We start from the raw sequence: 25,381 nt of genomic DNA, 5'->3' as shown, positions 1-25,381 counted from the left end.
ACATGAGGAGGGAACCTACTGCCATCTAGAAGTTACTGAGCATTCTTAATGGGGGATGTGAAAAGTAACAAGTGACCCAGAAGGGCTGTAAGAAGATTCCTTTATGAGGGGTGACATTGCCCCCTAGAAGCCAAAGGGTAGAATACCCAAGCCGGGGTTCAGGTACGGAGTTCCACGGAGGCCCATAGCTGTTGTTGTTGTTGTTTTGTTTTGTTGTTTTTGAAACATAGTTTCGCTCTTGTTGCCCAGGCTGAAGTGCAATGGCACGATCTTGGCTCGCTGCAAACTCTGCCTCCCTGGTTCCAATGATTCTCCTGCCTCAGTCTCCCAAGTAGTTGGGATTACAGGCATGCACCACCACGCCCAGCTAATTTTGTACGTTTACTGGAGACAGGGTTTCACCGTGTCAATCAGGCTGGTCTCAAACTCCTGACCTCAGGTGATGCACTCGCCTCAGCCTCCCAAAGTGCTGGGATTACAGGTGTGAGCCACCGCGCCCGGCCCCGTAGATGTTATACTCCAGCAAGAGCAAAGTGAGACTCGTTGGTTGGGGAGATTGAAAACATTGCTCATGGCCAATGTTGAGAGAAACAAGTTTACCAGAAGTGACTCCATCAGCTGATACCAGCTTATGAGAGACCAGGCATGGCAAGGGATAGTCCCGGCACGGCATGGATGACTCAAGGGTGCAGGAAACAGCACAAAATCAAGCCTAGACTTGAGACTCAGTCATTAACACAGGACAAATAGTTTTTCTTTGTACTGAAATGCTATCTTGAGAAGAATAATTGTGTATATACACTAAAATAATTTTTTTCAATTAAAAAGACAAACCTGAGCATTCAGACAAAAGAGACTGAATTGACCAAGAAGAAGCTAATTTAAAACAAAGACACTGTTTAATTTAATTGAGGGTTTAAAATACTTCTTGACCACCCAAAAGGGATCCACAAAGAAGTTTGGACCAGAAACATATATAACAGACTATTGTATGTGAAATGATGTGTGTATGTGTGTACATACGCATTTGGCACATCTTAATTTGCTGGGAGTTAAGTTGCTCCCTCTAAACATTCAATTAAATAAAGGAAGTTGAGACCAGTGCAGAGACTCACGTCTGTAATCACCTCGGAAGGCCGAGGCAGGTGAATCACTTGAAGTCAGGAGTTCAAGATCAGCCTGAGCAACATGGTGAAACCCCATCTCTACAAAACATACGAAACATTAGCCAGGCGTACTGCACCTACCTGTAGTCCTAACTACTCAGGAGGCTGAGGTGGGAGGATCACCTGAGTCCAAGAGGTCAAGGCTGAAGTGAACTGTGATCACACTACTGTACTCCAGCCTGGGCAACAGAGCAAGACCCTGTCTCAAAAACAAAAAAATAAAAAAAAATAAAAGAAATACAGTTGAGCTTCTTGAACTACTTATACATGAGGTTTTAATTTATAAAAGCGTTCAGTTTATTTGAGAAACATTTCTTGTTGTTCTATTGAAGCAAATCTAATTGAAAAAAAAAAAACCAGAGTCAGTGTCCAGTAATGGCTCTGTGATACGCACCCCTCTGAATGTGACGACCACATGCTCTGCTTTGCCTTTTACCTGACTGCCAGCACCCTGCGGAGCAGCACCAAAGGTAAATTTCAATTCTTGATGGTTTTCTAACTTTTAACATTTACTAAATGCATTTTCCACCAGAACCTTCAGAGTTGCCCAGCAATTTCATTTGGGATTTATCACTAAATGTCTTTGAGCTCACACATGATATTAAAAGTGTGCAACTGCAATAAGGATTACATTATTTTAATCCTGTAACTAGTGCTTACGGTTTGCTGCTTCATTTCAAGTTATTGTACTTGCTGGAAAATTATACATATAACAATACAAAAATATTTCAAATATGAATGGGTTATACATGTGTTTTAAGCATATAAAAAGGTGATTTTCAATGTCATAGTGAGAGATATTATACTTCATATAGTTTATAAAATGTGGAGATAACTAATACAATGTAAAGTGATAAGTGAAACATAGATTAAATTCACACAGTGCTAGGTTTTTGAAAACATTTCATTTTAACTCAACTTGAGTCAAAAATATAACATGGTTGCATGAAAAAAAGAAATCTAATGCAGGAAACATCTTATCCCCTGATACTTTAGTAGTCAATTGCTGAATTACAGTCTCATACTTTGGGAAACACTAAGATACAAAATTAAATTATTAACCAACTGAAACACGAATAAATGAAGGAAAGTTTTAGAAAGGCAACTGGAGATTATGTATATGTTAAAACTCTATTTATTATGTTTGAAAAAAGTAGAAATAAGAAATGCATAGATTTTAGACTTGGTGTATATATCAGTAGTATGAACTGTGAAGGATGAGGGTCTCAAATTCTGTTTTGACTCTCTGGGTGAGACTAGATTCACAATGTAAAAGGTAGAACAAATGTTAGTGAGAGGAAACCTCAAGTAGATGAAGGCATTGTAATGTAGTATCCAGATACTCCAAATGAATATATGTATTTTTTATCAATTAGTTAAAAATTAAATCTCTGAATTATTTTTGTAATCTTTGAGAAACTATGGCCACTGGAGGAAGAAGAGGGAGAATGTGAACTCCATAAACTATAAACAGGTAAGCTATATATCAAATCTCAAAATAGATTATTAAAATAATTGTAAATAAGGAGTTAGAAAAAAAATGTTGATTTGTTAGATAATTTTCTTTATGTTCCTTAGAGGAAAGTCCATCAACAGAATGTGATAAACATGACATAAATACTTTGTTGCAAAAATTCTGTAAAGATCTACTATGGTATCATTATAAACAAAGAAGAGGGGTAAGTTCTCAGCTAATGGAACGACGATTCTTAAACTATGTGGAATAATTGACTGCTCTCAATCTAAAGTGATATTTGCACTGAAAAGCTGAAGCCATTTTTTGTCGCTGTCTGATGGGCACATTCGTGTGTTGCTGATTTTTATTTTTCGAATGAAAAGAAGTTAAGATCTTTTGACAAATATATTGGATGAAATAATTTTTTTTTGAGACAGGGTATTGCTCCAAACATCACAATTTCGCCTAGCCTACCTTACACGTGTTCAGAATACTTACATTAGCCTACAGTTCAGCAAAGTTCTCTAATACAAAGCCTATGTTATGATAGTGTTGAATATCTCATGTAATTTATTAAATACTGTGCTGAAAGTGAAAGATGAAATGGTCATATGGGAGCTCAAAGCACGGTTTCTACTGAATGTGTATTGCTTTCCCACTCATAAGTCAAACCATTGTTAAGTCGGGGAACATCTGTAATTAGTTTTTAATTGATCAGTAACTATGTGCTGATCACTATTCTAACTCATAGATATAATATACATATATATGTGCTAAGTATATACATGTGCTAAACACTAACTCATATATATACATATATATGTATTATTATTATTTTTTGAGACAGAGTCTCGCTCTGTCTCTCAGGCTGGAGTGTAATGGTGCAATCTCCACTCACTGCGACCTCCACCTCCCTGGTTCAAGCGATTCTCTTGTTTCAGCCTTCACTCACTGCAACCTCCACCTCCCAGGTTCAAGTGATTCTCCTGCCTCAGCCTCCTGAGTAGCTGGAATTACAGGCATATACCACCATGCCCAACTAATTTTTGTTCTTTTACCAGAGACAGGGTTTCACCATGTTGGCCAGGCTGGTCTTGAACTCCTGACCTCAAGTGATTCTCCCTCCTCAGCCTCCCAAAGTGCTAGGATTACAGGCGAGAGTCACCACACTGGGTGGATGATAGAATTTTAAAGAAGCAATTTAGAAGGTGTTTAGTCAAATTTCTTTCAATTGTACATTTTAGAAACTCAGTATACAAAAACTTAAATAAGAAATGAAATTTATTGGCTTATGTAAATTGGAAGATACATAAGGTTGGCTCATGGGGTTTGAATTATATTATTGGGGTTCTACGTTTCTCTCCATCTTTTAGCTTTGCTTTTTCTCTGACAGGCTTAGAGTGACAGACTGCCACTGACTATCTTAGTCTTGTATTTACTTTACCATCCATGGTACCAGAGAAGGAAGAGTGTTTCTCTTCATGGTCCCAGCAAAAATCCTGTGGAAGGTGTTGATTGACCTGATTTGGGCCATGTCCTACAATCATGGAGGCCAGAGCCATTGGATATTTCAATTGGCCAGGCTGAGAGCTAGAGAACATCTTTGTAGTGAACAATGAAGAGAGTAAGAAAGAAATCAGATCGTAACTAAACCACATGGCATGTTTACACACAAGAAAGGAGGACTTGGTTGACAGGTGCATGGAGGAGAGCAAGTGAAAAGGCAGATTGAAAACCATAGATGCCTGTCTGTGCTTCGCCATCTACTCTGTTAGTAAGGTTCAATGTGAAGCCCTGTGCTAGGATCCAAAATTAAAGTTAAAACAAGAAAATGAAAGAAATATGGCTTTACAGTGAAACACACACAAAAGAAGAAGAAAAGTTTAGCGACCGTAAACTGGATGTATGAAGGTTGCAGTATGTCGTAGCTAGGAAAAAACAAACAAGCCAACAGGAACAACAGCCCGCAATGCCTACGTTAAAGAAGAAAATATTTAGATGCAGGACACTGTGGGGGAAGCACGGAACTCTTATTTTTCAGCTCACCACAAACAGTAGATGTGGTGGCAGGATCTCCAGGAAAGAGTTAAAATTCAGACAGAACTTACTATTCAGGGAAGAATAGCCAAGATGGCAAAAAGACTGGACACGAAGTCCTAAGAGCGAACGATGGGTGGGTGGCTGAGTAGCCGATTGAGGCTGGAGACCACGGCTTTTGGGTTCTGTGAAGGAAGAATCTGGTACAACTGATCCAAGGTTGGGAATTTTCACCCCGAGTGCTGTGGAAGGACAAGGGGGCAAGAGAATTGAAGGACCCACAGAAGAAAGGTGGGAGTGCTTCTCCCTGGGGTTCATCTGTGGAGGAACTGAAGCCAGGAGGGGAGGACAGGGAGGAAATGAGACAAGGGACTGATGAATGAAGTCCACAGTTCTGGAGTCCTGGGAGGAAGACAGTGGGAGGTAGAGGAACAGGCAGGGCAAACCAGAGATTTTTGTGTTTCAGCTGAATATTCCAAATGTGTAATAATTTTAAGAGTGGCACCAAGGCCAAGAATGCAGTCACGGAAGTGGATTTCTGAAACACAGTCAAGCGAAGACCAAGTTTGTTGGATTCTAATCAAGGAACTTGGATAGAAGGTCTTAACTGGGTGAACTTCCTCTTTGGTGTTAAAATCACAAGACAATGACTGGATTTAGGATGGAAAAACATGACTCAGAAGCTGAAGTCCACAGTGACTTGAGGGCATGTCCAAGAGTTTGGTCGTTGACAATGCAAAGAAAAAGTACATGAGGGTGTAACCTGCGAGCAGCACCTCAAAGGAGAAAGATGAATATGAAGTTCTAACTAGTACTTGAGCAACTGAATTTCTTTTTTATACACTGATAGACTTTTAAAACTTTATTTTCATTTAATATGAACGTCATGTAGGATATACATAAAAATTAAAACTAAGAGACACATTGGCTTTGTAAATCTATGTTTTTACATAATGGTTTTGTTAGATTTATTCTTCCATCAGTGAAAACATTTCTTAAACACGAATTCCATTGCCATTTAAACAATTTGTAAGCAAAGTCCGGGTCCGATTACTTTTTGGATATATTTAATGTTTGTCTCCTGAAGTTTGTCTTGGTATACTTTAAGATGTCGATTTGTCTTTCCATGTCTTAAATGCATGATTATATGTATTTTGTTCATTTTTCAATAAGAGATAAAGTCCATCTAGGAAATAAATAAATTTTATAAAAAATTTTTTAAAAGTGAGACAATAGTCATAAGTAGCAAAGGGGTAAGTTTCCCAGAGCCACAAATTTCATGACTTAAAACAATGTCAATTTACTCTCTTACAGTTCTGGAATCCAGAAATTTGAAATGAGTCTTATGGAGTTGAAATCAAGCCCACACCAGAGCTGGGCTTCATCTGGATGCCCTACGAAAGACTCCTTTGCTCACCTCTTCCAATTCCTGGTGATGCTGGCGTTTCTTGCATTGTAGACTTGTCATCCCAACGTCTTCCTCCTTGGCCCCATTGCCTTCTCCTCTCCTGTGTGGGCATCAACAACTCTCCCTTTCCCTCTCTTTTTTTTTTTTTTTTTTTGAGACAGATCCCGCTCTGCCACCCAGGCTGGAGAGCAGTGGTGCGATCTCGGCTCACTGCAAGCTCCGCCTCCCGGGTTCACGCCATTCTCCTGCCTCAGCCTCCCGAGTAGCTGGAACTACAGGCGCCCGCCACCAGGCCCGGCTAATTTTTTGTATTTTTAGTAGAGACGGGGTTTCACCGTGTTAGCCAGGATGGTCTCGATCTCCTGACCTTGTGATCCGCCTGCCTCAGCCTCCCAAAGTGCTGGGATTACAGGCTTGAGCCACCGCGCCCGACCCCCTTTCCCTCTGTCTTAAAAGGATATGAAAGTGACTGCATTTAGGACCTACCTGGATAATTCAGAATAATCTCCCCATCTCAAGACCCTTAACATAATCACACCTGCAAAGAACTTCTGTTTTCTTTAATCATATGAGTTAACATGTACACATTTCAGAGATGAGAACATGGATATCTCTAGGGCACCATTTTTTCAGCCCGTTGGAAATGGTAGATGTGGAAGAAGAGGAGCTAAAATTCAATCAGACCAGGGGTCTGCAATCTGTAGCCTGCAAGTCACTGTCTGTTTTTGTAAATAAAGTTGTATTGGAGCAAGCCTTTTTTTTTTTTTTTTTTTTTTTTTTTTGCATATTGTTTATGGCTGCTTTCCTGCCACCTGGAAGAGTTGAGTGGTTGTAACAGTAACCATATGGTCCTCAAAGCTGAAAATGTTTACTATCTGGCCCTTTGCAGAAAAAGTTTGGCCATCCCTGGGTTAGATCAAGAATGTGGCAAATCGTACTAGACAGATTATAAAGTTTTAATTTAAAGTTGAGCAGCAGACAGGTGAGGGTGAGAACTTCAGTGAATGAGAAACCCACAAAATACCATTAGATTTTACAGTTAGACTTTGGTAGTTTTGGGTAGACATATTTTATTGAAATGGTGAAAGTAGAAAATAGATATTAAGAAGAAAATTCTAAGGAAATGGATATTAGCAAAATATTTTGCAATTTGCTTAAGATTTTTAGTTTTATTATACCTTTTATATATACACAAATATGTATTTACCAACTACATATGAGTTGATAAAATGCATATGCTTGGAAATATTTTTCAATAAGTTTGTGTACGGAGTTGAAGGAAAAGCTAGAATGGAAGTATAACAGCATCACAGGGTAAAAATAAAGCCAAAGGTGAGGGAAAATAATACTATTAGTGCTTTATGATTTCTATTGAGAAAATCAATGTTCTATGAATGCATAGCTCATTCCAGAATAATCAATACAAACTATGTCTAACATACGTGCACTTTTGGTTTCTGGGCCAGTAAAGAGATGCAATTGCTGTGTGTGTGTGTGTGTGTGTGTGTGTGTGTGTGTGTGTGTGTGTGTGTGATGTGGCTCAATTCTGTCCGGCAAGGCTTGGGCATGTCTGTAGACAAGGTGTGGAGGGAGAGGGGCTGAAGGAACAAGGCACGGAAGCAGGCCGTGAGTGAGATGCCATCTCAATGAGAATGCAGAGGGTGGGAGTGGAAGGCTCACGGAGCTCCAGGTAGGAAGATTCACCCGATAGGAAAGAGGAAGCCTATTTCTCTCCAGGGGCCGGGGAGGAGGAAATGCATGGAGGCACCAGGAAACACTGGTGTGCAGGGGAGAACAGAAAGGGGTTCTGAAGCGACAACAAATGGAATGTGTCTAATTCACAGATGTTAGAAACATGGGGTCTATAAATGGTCCTGAGAAAACTGAGACCCTAGAGGATTTAGTGAGAAATTTTATCAGAAACCCGAAGAGTAGGGTCATCTGCTGGTGGGAGAAAGTCAGGGTGAGGCTGAGGAACTGGCTGTGGAAAATATGTGTAACAGCTGTGGGGGAGGCACACAGGAATTTAACTGGGGGCGACGAAGGCTGTGAGCAGACTGGGGGAAGCGGTGTGAGCACGTGTGTGTGTTACAGAGAGAGAGAAAGACAGAGACAGAGCTTCTCTGACGGTGCTCTGCAATATTTGAGTAGGAGCTGTTGGAGTGTGTCGAAGAGGTCATCCTTCAGCACAGGCTTACTACAACAGGTTCGGCCACAGTTGAAGGGCAACAGGGATTTTCACAGATAGGCAATGACTGCTTCCATGTGAGCCAAGTACAAAGGGCAGGTGCCTGAGAAAACAGGAAGCTGTCTGGAAAGGAATCATATCACTCCTTCTTATATCCTCAGTGACTGGAATATTTTCTGGCTGAATAATAAAAAATGACTTTTTTTTTTTTTGAGAGCTGACAACATTCATCATCACATACTCCCCAGGTGGTGTGACTATTAGCACCTACACTCCTCCCTTACCACGAACCCATAAGAAAGCTGGGTGCAGGGATGGTGAAGGATTTGCCAGAAGAGACAGCTAGTAAGGATTCAGTCCTGGGTCCATGTGACCCTGAATTTATTCCCTGCAGTGAAACTTCCTCTGATAAACAAGCAGAGGCCACATGCAACCGTGGCGGGAGGAGGGTGAATGAAGTCGGCCTTGGTTCCATATGATTCCTTGAAGCCTGGAGTTCACAACATTTGTGCAAAGCAGTGCCATTAATATAAGTCTTTCCACATTTTACCGCCTGTTGTAGAGTCTGCTTGTCCTTCTGACAAAGGCAAAACTTTCTGGCAAGCAGAAGCTCCGAGGTGCTACCTCAGGGCTGTCCTGTGGGGATGGGGCTTAGGACAAAGGCAGAACTGGAGAACACAGGCAGAGGAAAGAATTAGGAAACCCAAAACAGTTCAGACAAAGACTCAGTGCACAGTGGGCTGGGCAGAAACGCGAGACACTCACAGATGCTGAGGAAGGGGGTCTGGGACCAGAGAAACCAGCCAATGTTGGGGTGTGTTGTGAACAAGAGGCATATTAAAAATCCCAAAGGCCCTGATCCCCAGAACCAGGCCTTTTTTATGGGGCTTCGTTTTATCATGGGAGTGGAAGAGGGGCTATGAAGTTGACAAAGTCAATTTGGACAATACTAACTGTATGTGCGGTGTCCCCAGTTATCTGCCTGTGCTGTAATCCACTCTTCCTGTGGGTCATTTATAACTCATGACTGTTTCTCCTACTGTAACCCACACCCGTGTCTGAATGGTGGTCTCATGCCACCCATCTCTTCTCCCCGCTGTGCTTTGCTCTCAAAGCTTGTTATCTATTGTTTTGACAAAAATGCTCCACGGTTGCATGATAATTTTCCTTTGTGATGAAGTGCAATTGATTGGTGACAGTGATTGTTCATGCTCCTCAGGGCTCGATTAGGAAAGGCCCATAGCTTTTGCAGCAAGTTGAGTTTTCCAGATGTGTAATTTCCTCCCAAATAGGACCTTTCCCAGTTGGTCCAAAACATCGATATCACACAGCTCAGGCTGAGCAACGCAGCCTTCCCCAGCCTCTCGCCTTCAGTTCTGACAATAAATACGTGGCACAGTAGCCCTAGGGTCCTGCGCCTCTGTCCACTGCACCTCTCACCCCAACTTTGGCTGGTCCCCACTTTTAGAATTAGTCCACTTTTGATCCAGGAGAATCTGGAGACGATTCAGTAAAGCCGTTTTATTTTTTGTGGATTCCACTTATGCATGCTGTTCCTGTTCCCTATGGCCATTGAAAATTGCAAGCCTGCTACACTTCGAAGGAAAAGGTGGTGGAACAAACCAATTAGTATCCCCCTCATAATCACTCACCTATGAGCAGGCTGCTGACTGTCTGAAGTGTACGACAAGCACAGACTTCAGAGTCCCGAGCTGGAGAAGTGGTATCCAAATCACAAATCAATCCACTGAGAGGCTTTTCAAGCGAATAAAAAAGGCAATCAGCACCCGGACGCCAGGGTTGTTTTCTTCTTCATGTCTGCCTGTTCCCCCTTTCAGGTGTACCCCAGTGTTTCTACAAACAAAAATAATAAGGACACTCAGGGCCTTCAAACAAAGCAAAATGCGATCCCTTTGTGACTGGTGCATCAATAAATGAATGGTGCTCCCTAGACCCTGGAAGAGAGATATCAGATGTGCTTGGGGATCTTAATACCATTATTGGGGACAAGACCAGTTGAGGAATGTGCTTTTTCTGTAACACCTGGAGCAACAAAAGCCAAGAGAGAGCAGGAGAAAAAAAAATGTGTTTTTTTTTAGGTCTGCTTTGAAATTCATTTTTCCTCCTTAGTAGGGACCTGCCAATCAAACTCCTAAAGTAAGAAAAAGGTCATTCTTACAAAAAAACAACCAAGGGAAGACTTTCCCTTACCTTTGGCATATACAAACACTGGGAGGGAAAATAATACTATTGGTGCTTTATGATTTCTATTGAGAAAATCAATGTTCTATGAACGCATAGCTCATTCCAGAATAATCAGTACAAACCATGTCTAACATATGTGCACTTTTGGTTTCTGGGTCGGTAAGGAGATGCAATTTTGTTTTTAACTGAAATTTTACTGAAACTCTGCTCTGAAAAGTTCTTTTTTCAGACATAGCGGGAGAAAGGGCTTCATTCCATTCCTTTTGTCTATAAGGAAAAACTCTATTTCCTTTCCTTAGTCCCTTGTCTCTAATCCTTCTTCTCTCCCTTTCCTTTTTATAAGGAAGTTATAGAATTTTATAAAAATGCTGTATGTTTTAGAAAATCATGAAATATTAAAGTTGGAAGTGATTTTTAGACACCACCAAGCCAAGCTCCCTCCTTTTATAGACAAGAAAATTGAGGCTCAGATATGTTGAAACTTATCCAAATTCTACACCTAGTTAGCAGCAAAGCCAGAAACAAAATACAGGTCTCTTCCCTTCCAACGTAGTGCTCTATCTCCTAGGCTAGGGATTTCCAAAATTGCCTGATTATCCAAATTACTCTGGGCCCTTGTGAATGATACAAATCCCAGGTCTTCTCTGGAGATCCTGTGTCCATCGTGATCATCTTTCCAGGTGATTCTCAGGGCCAAGCATTATTTGGGAAACACTTCATGAAAACATGTTGCTCTACCTTTTTCTCTCAAAGGGGGATTCTCTTTCACCATCTGTAGTGGCTGCTGCCTTGGACAGAAAGGCAGGGGGTGGAGGTGGGAAGAGCCAGGCTTGTTCTGACTTCTGGCAGCCTCCTCCAGGGCAGTGAAGCAGGAAATGGAGAGTAACTTTCATGCGTGACCACGGCAGACCTCAGCCACTTTTACCTGGTCCAAATTCCCAAACTCTTATTGTCCCTTTAGGTAGAACTCATATGTTGCCTATTATTGGGTTAGTTTTCCATTCATATTTGCATTTCTTGGCCACTTTAATAAATTGTAAGATTACTAAGAAGAGAAAGAATGTCTAGCTCATCCTTACTTACCTCTGAGTATGTAACGATACACCTTGTTAATTATTTGATTTAAGCTCCATTTTTACCTCCAATTTATAAGACAGAAGACAGGACAGTACATGCCTCTTCTCCTGGCATGATCACCCAAAAGCAATTAGGAGGATTTTTTTTAAAAATGCACATTCCATTCCTATAGAAAGTAGTAATACCTGGAAAATCAATAATACCTGAGAAAAGACTGCCAAATACAGTGAAGGTCAAATAGGAGTGTTGGAAGATATATATAGGGAATGCCTGTAGCTGCAAATTTCAGACTCAGACAGGAGAACACTATTCTTTCAAAGTAACCCTCACATCACACACTCTCATTTATAGCCACGGGAAAGGGCTGATGCTGATGGCAGGAGTTGTTTCAGTTCTGGTTGGCTATAAAGAAGAGCGAGGCAGGGCCGTGTGCGGTGGCTCACGCCTGTAATACCAGCACTTTGGGAGGCTGAGGCAGACGGATCATTTGAGTTCAGGAGTTCAAGACCAGCTTGGCGAACATGGTGAAACCCTGTCTCTCCTAAAAATACAAAAATTAGCCGAGCATGGTGGTACACTCCTGTACTCCCAGCTACTCAGGAGGCCGAGGCAGGAGAATGGCTTGAACCCAGGAGGTGGAGGTTGCATGAGCCAAGATCTTGCCAGTGCTTTCCAGCCTGGGCAACAGCGAAAGACTCCATCTCAAAAGAGAAAAACAAGAAATGAGGAGCGAGGCAGAAGGCTGAGTGGGGAGTTGGAGATGCGTGCCAGGGGAGAAGAGACTCTCTGTATTGTGGGCAGCCCTTTAGCTGCTGCCTCTGACAAATGAGAACATGTAGAGGCTAATAACTAAATTATACATACAATTCTCTCTTGTAAGGAGAATTTCTCCTAGCCTGAACTCACCTGGTTCAAAAACGAAAAATGAGGAGGAGGAGGAGGAGGAAAAGGGGGAGAAGGAGGAGGTACTGCTCTATACAATTAAAAGAAAAAAGAATGAAGCAAACGAACACCCACTGGAAAACAATACAAGCGAATTAAAAGAAAAATAAAAGAATGACTATATACAGCCACACACACATTAAGAAATCTTACCATGACACTGCTTCTATTTATAAAAAAGGTCCACATAATTAATAAAAAAAAGTACAGGGAAATGTGTCAGGAAAACAGGGAAAGCTGAAACCTAAGCTAGCAGAGATCAGGAAATAAGTGAAAAATTTAAAACACTGTCTCAGAAATGAAGGCCACATTAGAGGTAGCAAAATAGAGAATAGACACTTACACATACCTAATAAAGGCCATGGAAAATACTATTTAAAAAGTAATAAAAATGAAATGAACAAAGAACTGAAAAGGACAACAGAGGAAATAATAGGTAATGATAGATAATGAAAGACTGATAAAGAAAATCCAACACATAAATAATTGGTACCCTTGTCCCAAAAGAAGAGGCTCCATAAACTTTCTATAATTTGTCTAAGAAGTGATGTACTATGTCTTAGAAGCAAAAAGACGAAGAACTGTCATCAATAGGACATACCCTGATAACAATACTGGATTTCAAAAATCAACAAAGGAAGGAGATTGAATGCCAAAATAAAAATTTTTAATTTCAAAATGTGAGAATCACATTATTATTGTAAGATCAATGAAAAACTATATTTGGGTCTGCATTGTCACAAATACAGTAAACTTCCAATGTTTCAGAATTTGCCATATCCTGAACCAAGAAAATATTAAAGAATTATGAGATGGCTACTTCCTAGGCCTTTACTCTATAGATGATAAAAATACAAGCTCGCTCCAGTGGAAAACTGGAGCTGGGACAAGCGCTAGAGCCAACAGTTGTTAGTCATGTTATGTTCAAATATCTGAAATCCTAAGGTGCCTCACTAGTGGACTTACTCAGAGAAAGCAAATGTTTTGTACCCATAATGTGAAAAAAATGTATTTTGAAAAGGACAAAATAAAAAAACCCATCCACTTAAAATTTTAAAGGTGTTTCTTAAACAGCTATCGATAACAGAAGTTGTCACATTGTATGGGCTCTTGAAAATAGTGATAAAGGAGACATGGTATTGCTAAAATGGTTTTCAGGAAAAAAGTCCTGCCTTCGGTATTTTCTTCTTTCTTTGCCACAAAGAAAGAATAAAAATAAATGAGATAAGAACTGAACTCAAGAAGTTAGAAAAGGAGGGAAAAGGCCAAAGAAAAGGATTTCTAAAGATAAAAATTCAGTTAAACTTGTGTTTTATATTAGCGCCTTTATTTCTGCCTCTCCTCTGAATGTCACTACATTTATAATGAAATTCACACACATGCATATGTGCATGTGCACGTGCACACCTACACACACACACACACACACACACACCCTAAACAAGCAAAAAGAACCAAAGAGGAGGCAACAGAAATTAAGAGATGCAACCACAAATGCAGCCAGACTGAGTGGTGAATGACTTTTCAGCCTGGAAGAAAGCTGCAACCTCACCCAGCAGGGACAAAGCCAGCACTCACTTTTCACCATAGTTCCTTTTGTACTATTTAGATATTGCTCCATGTGCATGTATTATTTTTAAAAAATAAACAGTTAAAAAAAGTGCTTCCTGCCTACATTTAATATTATAGGTTATGATTCTATGTCTTGAAAATTAAACCCCACATCAGGAAGAAAGGAACACTAGAGGGATGAGATTGTGGCTTTTAGCTCATTTCAGTCTCCTTCTTTTCCTAAATGTCTCAATCCTTTCTCAGGAGACAAAACAGATCCCCTGGAGGGTAATAGTTCTGAGGTCCCCAGGTCCTCTTCTATGCCATAAAATGTGGCATAGAAATCACAGTCTGAGCTTTGTCTCCAAATCCTATCTTAGCTATGTTCAATCTCACAGCCTTTCACCGACCCAGTGAGAAGGTTATGAGAAATTAGCTTGGCTTAATTAAGACTCATAGGGTAACGGTTCAAGGAAAGGCAGGAAAAAAAATTCCAAATCTATCCCTGAAAGAGCAAGAGACAATTCTGGAGTGAAACTCAGCTACAGTCCTTACAAACTATGTGATCCCAAGCAACACACTTAGTCTTGATTTTTTTCATCTATAAAACTGGGGAAAAAGCCACTTTACAAGTAGTTATAGGAGCTAAGTGAGTCAATGAACATAAAGAATCTGGCACAATAAGAGCACTTAACTAACAGCTGCTTCTTTCTCACTCCCTAAACTCCTCTCCTTCATTCTAAGCAAACCTCCCCACCTGTTGACACCGCCAGATCACCAGAAGTGGTGAGGCCAGCTTTCATAAATCTGTGAGGCTGATCCATACCCCAAAAGAATAAAATGTAAGAAGCTGAGATCAGCAATATGAGAATGAATTTTTCCATATCCTGGTTCCACTTATTACATTATTAGAAACAAAAAAGTGAAGAAAAAATAAAGTTTAAATTTTAAATAGATGTGTTACCTGAGGTCAGTCTGAGCTAGGGAATATAACTCAGGAATATCGGTTAAAGCAACATTATCTGTAGGGCCAACACCAAGACTGCTGGGTTCCCAGCTCCTGGAATGTTGGTGTCCCCAGGACTCTGCACACAGCCCTCTTATCTTAAGCTACATATGAATGCACACAGGTCCTGTTTCAATCACCTATTTGCTGATGACTTTTAAAGCTTCATCTCCACCCAGATGTCTCTTCTAAGTTCCAGGCCAATACACAATGTTGCCTTCCAGACATCGCCAACTTGACCCATCAAACTTGACATGCCCCACACTGAACTCATGACTGCCCCATGTTGGCCCTAGGCAGGTAAGCCTGATCCTTCTCTGTCCCTTGTCTCACCACACAGAATAGCCAATGACGAAAGGGCCGAGCCAATGACCAAAGGGCTAGATTCTGCCTTTTCCTATAACCGTCACAAGAGGCAGACACCTGTCCATTCTACTTCACAAATACACTGAAAGTCTGACACCTCCTGTCCTTCCTAATAGCCACTTTTCCAGTTCAAATCATCTCATTTCCTTCCAGGAGTTATATAACATTAGTTTCCTAACAGTATCATCGTGGGGCCCCACCCAAGTCACCATTCATACCAACACCACATCGATCCTTCTGGAACTCAGAAAAAGTCAACTCACTCTTGAACTAACCTATTTTCCATGCCTCCTTATCACTTATAAACTAAAATCTAAAATTCATTGTACAGCACACAAACTCCTGCTCACTTTTAGCCTTGCATCCCATGACCTACCCACTATATTTGTTAGTTTGTCAAACGCCACAAGCAATTGATAATTACAAAATCAACAAGTTGTTTATTTGCTTTAGTCTTTACATCTGCCATTCTTCCCTCTTAAAAAGTGCTTTTTTCTCTTACCTTTCCAGAGAAATACTAAAACCCAATTTCTGGATGCCTCCATGGTGAGACCTTCCCTCAAATGTCCTACTTAACAAACACACAGGCACTTCTTCTCTCTACAGAACTTGCTATAAAAGGGCTTGCCACGTGATTACAACTGGTACAACTCATGTCATTTTCTCTCATGATGAGCCATTTAAGAGAAGGAATTTGTATTCGCTAATACCCAGTTCCATGATTAGCACATTGTTGGAACCTAATGGAAGTTCCCTGAATGAGGAAAGATTCTTCTTTGCGTTCTCAAAAGCTCTCAGAACCTTTCCATATGCCCGCAGCTAACTGGTACTGTCCTTTCCTTCAAAAATGCCATGACATCTCTAAATTTGCTACCAATATTTACTGCTGTTAAGGGCATGAATACGGGACATCAAAACTGGTATATCAAGATTAATTTGGACACAGTTGAATTTGCCACCTTTCAACCAATGAAGCTTCCAGCCCTGCCATTGTGCGTGTGTGTGTGTGTGTGTGTGTGTGTGTGTGCACGTAGCATTCACAAACAATGGAGAGGCTTAACATCTTGGGATTTATCAGATTCATCCATCCTGTTTGATACCTTCCCCAACATTTATTATTGGACAATATTTCTTACATTCTCTGTTTTTTCTATTTCCAGTGCCACTCCTATTTGCTCCTTTATTTCAAAAGCTTTCAAAGTGATCTTTTTGCCTAAAGTCTATTATGCGACTGATCCAGGAAAAATATACTGAAAGTTTGCTTTCATCGAGTCATTCCTTAATTCTCAACTTAAACATTTCTGTGTTCCTGCAATTAGGTTTACATTCCTCATCTGACATTAAAAATCCTGGGAACTATATAGCTTGGCTTCAGATTTATAAACCCAACATTGTCCAACATAAACCCTCTGTGAAACCTTTCTATTTTTGAATTAGTCTTATACTTTCCAACGAGAACCATATTCCTATCTGTGCTCATGCTGTTTCTCACCAAAATACCTCACTGCTGCTTTTTTTTTTTTTTTTTTTTTTTTCCTCCACACAAATCCTACTTATTCTTCAAGGACGAACACAAATTCTATATTCCCCATAAGGTGTCCCTGAGTATTCCAGATCACATTGAGCCTGCTCTTCGCTGAATTTCTTTATCACACTTTAGCACATACACTGTGTTTCATCACTTCCTATGTGTGGTTCTTGTATTAGTTTGTTTTCATGCTGCTGATAAAGATATACCCAAGACTGGACACTTACAAAAGAAAGAGGTTTAATGGACTTACAGCTCCATGTGGCTGGGGAGTCCTCACAGTCATGGTGGAAGGTGAAAGGCACATCTCACGTGGCGGCAGGCAAGAGAAGAGGGCTTGTGCAGGGAAACTCCCCTTTTCGAAACCATCAGATATCGTGAGACTTACCTGCTATCACAAGAACAGCATGGAAAAGATCTGCCCCCATGATTCAGTCACTACCTACCAGGTCCCTCCCACAACATGTGGGAATTCAAGATGAGATTTGGGTGGGGACACAGCCAAACCATATCATTTCTGGTGTGCATCTTAGGGCTCACTGAGAGAGAGAGAGAGAGAGAGAGAGAGAGAGAGTGTCTGTGTGTGTGTCTGTGTGTGTGTGGTAATAAATTGATCAGGAAAAAAAAAATCAACTGGAGCTCTGTTTCCTTCTCTGACTCTAGCATGCTCCCTTTAAATCTAAAAATCTGAATCTTTACCACATGAGTAGGAGCCCCAGGAGTAATTAATTCTCAGCTTGTTGGGTAATTGATCCTCAGGAAGTGGCTTAGCTAATGTACATTTCGAAAATTTCGTTGAAATGGGTATCGTGCATACACAGAAAGTTTTGTGCAGACTTAGCTTCCTATTCTTTGACATTTTCTTTGACATCTTTGGGGAATGATTGGGGCCCCCACCTTCACCTTCAACACACATAAATTATTTTATGTTGAGAGATGTTTCATTGGAAGAAAATTGTTCAAGGGACAAGGCACGCACTTGAAATTTTTACATTTAATCATGAAAATGGACACAGATCCCTTCATGGTTATCCCGTAGCCGTAGTGTTTCAGTGTAGATGGGAAAGATTTCCAGGTCCAGGAAGAGGTTCAGTTCAGAGGGGTGGGGAGAGGTGAGGATCTGTAAGTCTGACTTTCATGAGAAATGAAGACAAGCTCACAAGCAAAATGGACACGGGTGATAACGGTTGGATGATACATCAGAAAGAGATGGCCTTAGCACCATGTCTTGGCACTACCCAGCATACCCACTGGAAACCCTGCCTCGCATAAGCCTCTACACATAGCTCTGTCAGCTCGCCAGGTACATCCACTCATTCCCAGACTTCTGGGATGCTTTCTTTGGGCAATTTCTGACCACAATTGCCTAATTTCCAAGGGTATTCCTGATGGTAAATACAGCCTGGATCCTTAGGTATTAACTCAATTCTTCTAGTTCTAGAACTCTTATCTACTTGACATTATCAGGAATATTAATGGGTACGCATACGATTCAGCAAATAACTAGTTGTTTTTGTTTTTTTTTTTTTGAGAGGGAGTCTTGCTCTGTCACCCAGGCTGGAGTGCAGTGGCGCTATCTTGGCTCACTGCAAGCTCCGCCTCCCGGGTTCAAGCCATTCTCCTGCCTCAGCCTCCTGAGTAGCTGGGACTACAGGTGCCTGCCACCACGCCTGGCTATTTTTTTTTTTTTTTGTATTTTTAGTAGAGACGGGGTTTCACCGTGGTCTCCATCTGCTGACCTTGTGATCCACCCGCCTCAGCCTCCCAAAGTGCTGGAATTACAGGCGTGAGCCACCGTGCCTGGCCAGCAAATACTAGTTTCTGCATGTCTAGATATTAATGCTAAGATAAAAAGCTAAATAATTTGTATTTCAACTTTCGTTGAATATTCTGTAATTCTCATTCTTGAGTCATATGGTTTTTATCTATTTTTAAGTGACATGGAAAAGAAAAAATATATATAGCACAGTGCTCAGGAGTTCAAGCTGCAGGTTAAAACCTGGGATGCTCCAGTTACCTAGCTCCGTGACCTTGGGTGAATTATTTAGTGACTCTGTGCTTTTGTACTTCCCCTGTGAAACAGGGCGGATATTGGTGCTTGCCTATGAAGGCTGTGTCAGGATGATTAAGGAAGATAACACATGTGAGATGGTACCTAGAACAGTACTGGTTAAGTATCATTATCATATTCTTATTATAGATCTGCTAAACACCTTCCAATTCACCTTGGAGTTCAAGGTCTCATAAGTACAAGGAATATTATACTTAGGAAATAATTCTTTTAACCACCTTGAATAACTCACTGACAATTTTTGCCTTCTACTATCTTTCTTGTTTAATATCTGAATTACTGGGAGAAGCAGGGTAGCTCAACTGGCCTCTAGAATCAGCTGACCCACATTCCATTTCAGGCCTGTCACTCACCAGCTCCATGAACTTCAGCAAGAAACTGACTTTTCCCAAGCCTTCTTTTCTCTTTGTGTTAAAAAATATAGTATTAATTGTCATAGATAATGTACATCAAAGAGTTCAATAATAACATATAACAAGCTCTCAGGGATCAAAATAAATGATGGGAAAAATAATAGAAGTCAGGACTGTGGGTGTGTTGATGGGCAGATATTGGCAGGGAGGGACAGATGGAGGCTCGTTAGACTCCGGGTTTATCTCCATCTGCGGTTTGGCCACATAAATATGTATATTTATAAAAATCCATCCAGGTGTACGCTTAAAACTTGCATTCTTTACCACATCAACGCTATTCTTCAATAACAGAGCTCACAGACGCAAACAAAATATCTCAGAAGATCACACAGGCCTTATACTGTTTTTGAATAAATAAATATTTTCGGTTTTCTTACTACTGAATATAGACAAGCCGACCATCAGAAACTTAGACTATACCACATTTACATATAGTAAAGAGGAAATTTGGCCATCATTCATTTAAATTAATTAACATATGAGCCGGCGAGGGGCTAGAATTTGAAAGACTGTTCCCGTGTAGATTAAACATGGTGACTCGAGTCCTAGTGTTGGAGACACACCCACGCCCAGGTGGGCAGAGTAACTGGCAGGCTTTCTGCTTCTTGACGCTCCCCCCAGGGGCATCATTACTTCAGGACTACAGAACTTGGCCCCCAGCTTTCCCGGCAGCCGCCTAGCCGCAGAGGAGCCCCGGTGCCAGGCTACCGCCTAGCTGCAGAGGAGCCCCGGTGCCAGGTTACTGCCTAGCTGCAGAGGAGCCCCGGTGCCAGGCTACCACCTAGCCGCAGAGGAGACCCTGGTGCCAGAGGTTATCACACTTCCAAACAGACAAAACTCTTGGTCTCAAAACAGGCCCCGAGGGATATGAGCATCCTGCATGGAGGTTCATATACCCTGGGTGTCCAGGATGGCACACTGATGAAACTCTCCTGCAGGCAGAAACCAGAGAGAATCCTTTTGGAGATCAAAAGAGAAAAAAAGTGAGTTCATTGCCTCCCACTCCACACCCTACAGCAGAACTTAACTAGGATTTGGAGACTGCTGCATGAACGGGCCCTGCATCTCAGCTCAGCTTCCCCCAACAGTCCATCATCACAGACACTCAGGGGCCACTGGAGGCAGGGGTGCAAAGGAACAACAATAATCAGTCTTTTCTGAGTACTGCCTACATGCCAGGCTCTGAGCTAAGGATTTACCTGTGTGGTCCTTTGAATTCTCACCCCAACACTACATGTCAGGTGGCATTATCTTTATATCACAGAGAAGGGGTAGAAGGGGTAGAAGCCTAGAAAGGCTACAGAAAACCAAGCCAGGATTGGAACCCAGGTCAGTCTGATCCCAAGATCTGGATTTTTCATCCTTAGAAAAAAATTTACTTTGGGGAGCTTCCTAAATGTACAAATAAAAGGATGATAAATAGAGGGTCTTTGAAACTCTCATGTGTAAATGAGTATGTATGGTTTTCTGAAGAAGTAGAAACAATTGCAATATTAACTTACAATGATATAACTGTCATCAATTTGCGTAGAGCATATATCTTCTTGGTTGAATTCAACAAGATAATGTAGAAGAATAAATGATATTTCCAAAAAATTTCTGGGCTTAATAAGTTGCTACATGCCTTAGGTCGAGTTAGCAGCAAACATCCTGTGAAAGGGATGGAGGGGGTCTCCTCTGGAGTGCTCCCCAAGAGTCAGCACAGAGGGCAGCTGAGTGATGGAGTCCCAGAGGACCCTCATCCTGTCCCACGGGGCCTCTGAGCTGAGTGATGGAGCACGGTGGACCCTCAGCCTGTCACAGAGTATTCTGAGCTGAGTGATGGAGCACAGTGGACCCTTAACCTATCCCACGGGGTCTCTGAGCTGAGTGATGGAGCAGAGTGAACCCTCAGACTGTCCCACGGGGTCTCTGAGCTGAGTGATGGAGCACAGTGGACCCTCAGACTGTCCCACGAGGGCTTTGAGCTGAGTGGTAAAGCACAGTGGATCCTCAGTGTGTCCCAGAGGGCTCTGAGCTGAGTGGTAAAGCACAGTGGACTCTCAGCCTATGCCACAGGGGCTCAGAGCTGAGTAACAGAGTGCAGTAGATTCTCAGCTTTTCCCATGGGGCTCTGGGGTGAGATGACCCTTCAGAGTTGTCACCAACTGAGGCAAAGGGGCTGGACTCTATACACTCCTGCCATCAGACAGTCGCTGGCTAGGGTCTGCACACAGGAATGGGGCATAAGCTTGCACTAGGCAGCTCCCTTTCTCAGGGAAATACCTGGGCATAATTTTCTAGAACTACCATAGGAAACTGCCACAAACTTCATGACATCCTGGTCCAAAAGATATGTCTACATCCTCAACCCTGGAAACTCTGCCCTGATTTGAAAGAAGAGTCCTATGGATGTAATTAGCAATCTTGAGATGAGATTGTCCTGTATTATCTGGGTGGGCACTAAATCCAGTAAGAAGTGTCCTTATGAGAGACACATGGAGGAGAAACATGGAGTAAAGAGGCTGTGAAGGCAGAAGCAGAGAGTGGAGTGACAGCCACAAATCAAGATATGCTTGGAGCCACCACAAGCTGGAAGAGGGAAGGCAGTACCCTCTCCTGAAGCCTGCAGAGGGAGCACTGCCCTGCCGCACCTGGATCGTGGACCCCTGCCATCCAGAATGACGACAGAATACATTTCTGTGGTTTATTTTTCTAATGTAAATGTTACAACTTCCCTAGGAAACTAAGTCCTGCGAAGCACTGAGTGCTGAGCCCTGTAGGCCGCTCGCCAGAGGCTGGAGCAGGCGCTGTGGTCCTGAAAGGAGAGACCTGAGGGGTGACTGTCAGTGTCCTCCAGCCCACAGTTGCAAGTCTTCTTCAACGGGGCTCCTTTATGAAGGAGGCTCTGTCCTTTGGTGAATCCCCGTTCATACGTACCTTTCATTCAACACACGTTTATGCAGCACCTGCTACTGCCAGGGACCAGGGGAGGCTTCAGGCACGCCAGAGAGGACAGAAACAGTCACTGCCCTCAAGTAGCTCACAGAATGACAGACAAAAAAGAAACTTTCAAAAGGCCCGAAGTGTTTGGTGGAGACAAATCCTAAGAAGCATCATCTAACATAAGGAAGGGATGCAGACTGAAGGTCTGGGAGAGGAGAGTGGCTCTCTACTGCGTCCCAGTTGAGAAGAGCTGGCTGGGGAAGGGCGAGGAGTTTGGAAGACAGTTGGTCTGGGCAGCAGGAAGGATGTGTACATTAAAGACTCAGTGAGGAAGGAACTGGCTGAGAACTTCTCCCTTCCCCACCCACCTTCACGCCCCTCCCCACTTTTACCCCCCACCCTTACCCCACCCCTCACCCCCTACTGGAGCTGAGCCTAGAAACACCCATGCAGGGCTACTCTCTCCAAGTGTGGTCCTCAGCCCGGCATCACAGTCACAGGCACCTGACCAAACGTGGAGCTCCTGGTCTGACACAAGGTCCTTGTGTCTGAGAGAATTCACATCTTTCACAAACCTGTCCTGTGAGTCTCCTATGTACAAAGTTCCAAAACCACTGCTCCCAAGACCCTGTTAAGATAATAGAACCGTGCACATTTTCTTTCTCTCTTTCTTTCTCTCTTTTTCTTTCTTTCTCTTTCCTTCTTCTCTCTCCTTTCTTTTTTCTTTTTCTTTCTGTTTTCTTTTTCCTTCCTTCCTTCCTTTTTTTTTTCTTTCTTTCTTTCTTTCTTTCTTTCTTTCTTTCTTTCTTTCTTTCTTTCTTTCTTTCTTTCTTTCTTTCCTTTCCTTTCCTTTCCTTTCCTTTCCTTTCCTTTCCTTTCTTCTTTTTCCTTCCTTCCTTCCTTTCTTCCTTCCTTCCTCCCTTCTTTCTTCTTTTCCTTCTCCATTGGACAAGTTCCATAATGTACATTTTTTATTTGTAAAAATAAATTATTTCAAACTCTCCCTATTGGTAATGTAAGTACTATATAAAGAGGTGAGTAATGGATTTCAAAACAAATCTAATTTTTAAAACTTTTATTTCATGGATATACTATATGCATATATATGGATGTATAGATATATGTAATTATTTAACATTAGCCTATCTCTGAGTCTGTGTAGGTGTCCTAATTAGTTTTCACAATTAACAGATAACATCTGATGGAAATATTTTCTTTCTTTCTTTCTTTCTTTCTTTCTTTCTTTCTTTCTTTCTTTCTTTTTTCTAGCATTCATAGTTCAATCGCTTAGCACAAAAGTTAAAACTGGATAAACACAGGCAGGATTTGTCTGCCTCTGGCATTCCAAACCCAGCGCCATCTGTGTTGACAATAGCTTGAAGTACAGACCATCAATTGGTGCTGAAGATCTAAAAGGATTACCAGCAATAAAAGTCTCCCTGGACGGACCACCATCCTAAAAGCCGGCCACCACTCAAAGTTCATCTCATGCTTGCCTCTGAAGGTAATTGCTGCATCTGCTTCTGGAAGTAGCTGAAACCAACACACGCCTGGCTTCTATTTTGTGAATAGCAAGCCGCTTGGAGCGGGAGAGTGAAAGAGATTTGAGCACAGCCAGCCCGGAGTGCGGCCACGGGTCAGAAGTGAAGACACAAACAGCTGCTTCTTCAATAGAACCATCAGCGCTTCTCCAAGCTCCTTGCACTTGTCCACAAACTGCCAAGCAGGGGCTATTGTGTTATTTTTATGCTGTGGGAACTTTGGCCTTAAAAACAAATGGACGAGCTTAACTATGCAGTGTCAATCAAAGCTGCTGGGGTCGAGGGTGGGGGTGGGGAGAGTGTTAAGATTTTAATTAGTTTGGGTAGCTTTCTGTTTGTTGTTTTTTCACTCTGTGATCACTGCGGTTGACTTTGTTTAACTTAGTACATTCAGGTGAACAAAATTCCACATGTCTTTTATCACTGGGCTTCTTTTTTTTCTATTTTCTTGTGCACTGGCAGCAATCTCAGATCTTGGGTGTTGATTCACTGTCTTTTGGCAACGATGCACTGGCCCAGACTGATACCTGTGAGAATCCACCCAGTGCATTCACAGATTTCCCATAAGGAATACTTGTCAGAGCCTCAACCAAGTCAGGTACTTGGTTTTTTTCCCCATGTTCTGTAACTTGTTCATTAATGATTTTGGCTCTGAAGCAAAAGAAACATGGGGAAGCAACTAAGAGTAGTAAGTGATGCCTCATTTTCTCTTTCCCAAAATAAAAGGTGATAAACCAATGAAGTATACATACGGAGAATGATGACATTGAGACTGCTGCCACGTTGGCCTAAGTTGTGATGCAGAGGACAACAGAAAATCTTTTATGGATGAGACTCAAAAAACCTCCAGAATTTCTTGCTTACCATGGAATCTGTTTCATGTTTCATTGGTTACGTGCATGAACTGTGGTTGGAAGTATGAGGACAAAGATTCACACAGCCAGGAGTGATCTGAACACCAGAAAGTTTCCCGGGAGAGCACATTCCAGGAGGACACAGAGCAAACCTTCCAGTTGTTCACAGGAAAACAGCCTCAGTCCCCAACCAGCCGGGCTTCTCAGACCCTGGCATGAAACCGCCACCTTCTATTTACAAACAACAACAACAACAAAACATATAAAGACAAAAACGAGTGCAATAACAGGAAAGGAAACTTTCTTAGCCCTGTCAGATAAGTGCAAAATCGGCCTTTACAAATGAGAAGGAAGCTGCATTCAGGGTGTCTGAGGAAATCTGCACAAAGATCATCTATGACAATATTTAGGTATTGACATGATGCACCTAAAAATGAATGAAAATAATATCTAGGTTTTAAAAAGCCCACATGAGCCAAATAGCAGTACCTAAGACAATTGTTTAATTTTTTTCCAAAGTATAAACTCCAAAATCAATCGAGTAGTTTGATGTTAGCTAATAGAAGAGAACAGTGAGAGAGTTTTAAACAGGGAAATCTAGCATGTGGAGCTCTAGGTACAAACAAGGGGAGGAAAGACAAAAGGAG

At 41.7% G+C, this 25,381-nt stretch overlaps 2 long non-coding RNA genes across 3 annotated transcripts in view; one reads left to right on the top strand and one right to left on the bottom strand.

The window, feature by feature from the left end:
* Positions 1–25,381, bottom strand: part of LOC126940184 (uncharacterized) — a 55,894-nt gene that overhangs the window by 18,851 nt on the left and 11,662 nt on the right. For both annotated transcript variants that reach the window (XR_007720648.1, XR_007720649.1), the window contains one exon: positions 9,908–10,109. This is a non-coding gene — a long non-coding RNA (uncharacterized LOC126940184). The remainder of the gene's footprint in view (positions 1–9,907; positions 10,110–25,381) is intronic.
* LOC126940185 (uncharacterized) lies at positions 1,517–6,501 on the top strand. Its single transcript, XR_007720650.1, has 2 exons — positions 1,517–1,636; positions 6,229–6,501. It is a non-coding gene; the product is annotated as an uncharacterized LOC126940185 (long non-coding RNA).

This window comes from Macaca thibetana, chromosome 17 (genome assembly GCF_024542745.1).
Source record: "Macaca thibetana thibetana isolate TM-01 chromosome 17, ASM2454274v1, whole genome shotgun sequence".
NCBI lineage: Eukaryota > Metazoa > Chordata > Mammalia > Primates > Cercopithecidae > Macaca > Macaca thibetana.
Note: the sequence above shows the minus strand (reverse complement) of the source record. Positions and strands in the feature narration are given on the sequence as shown.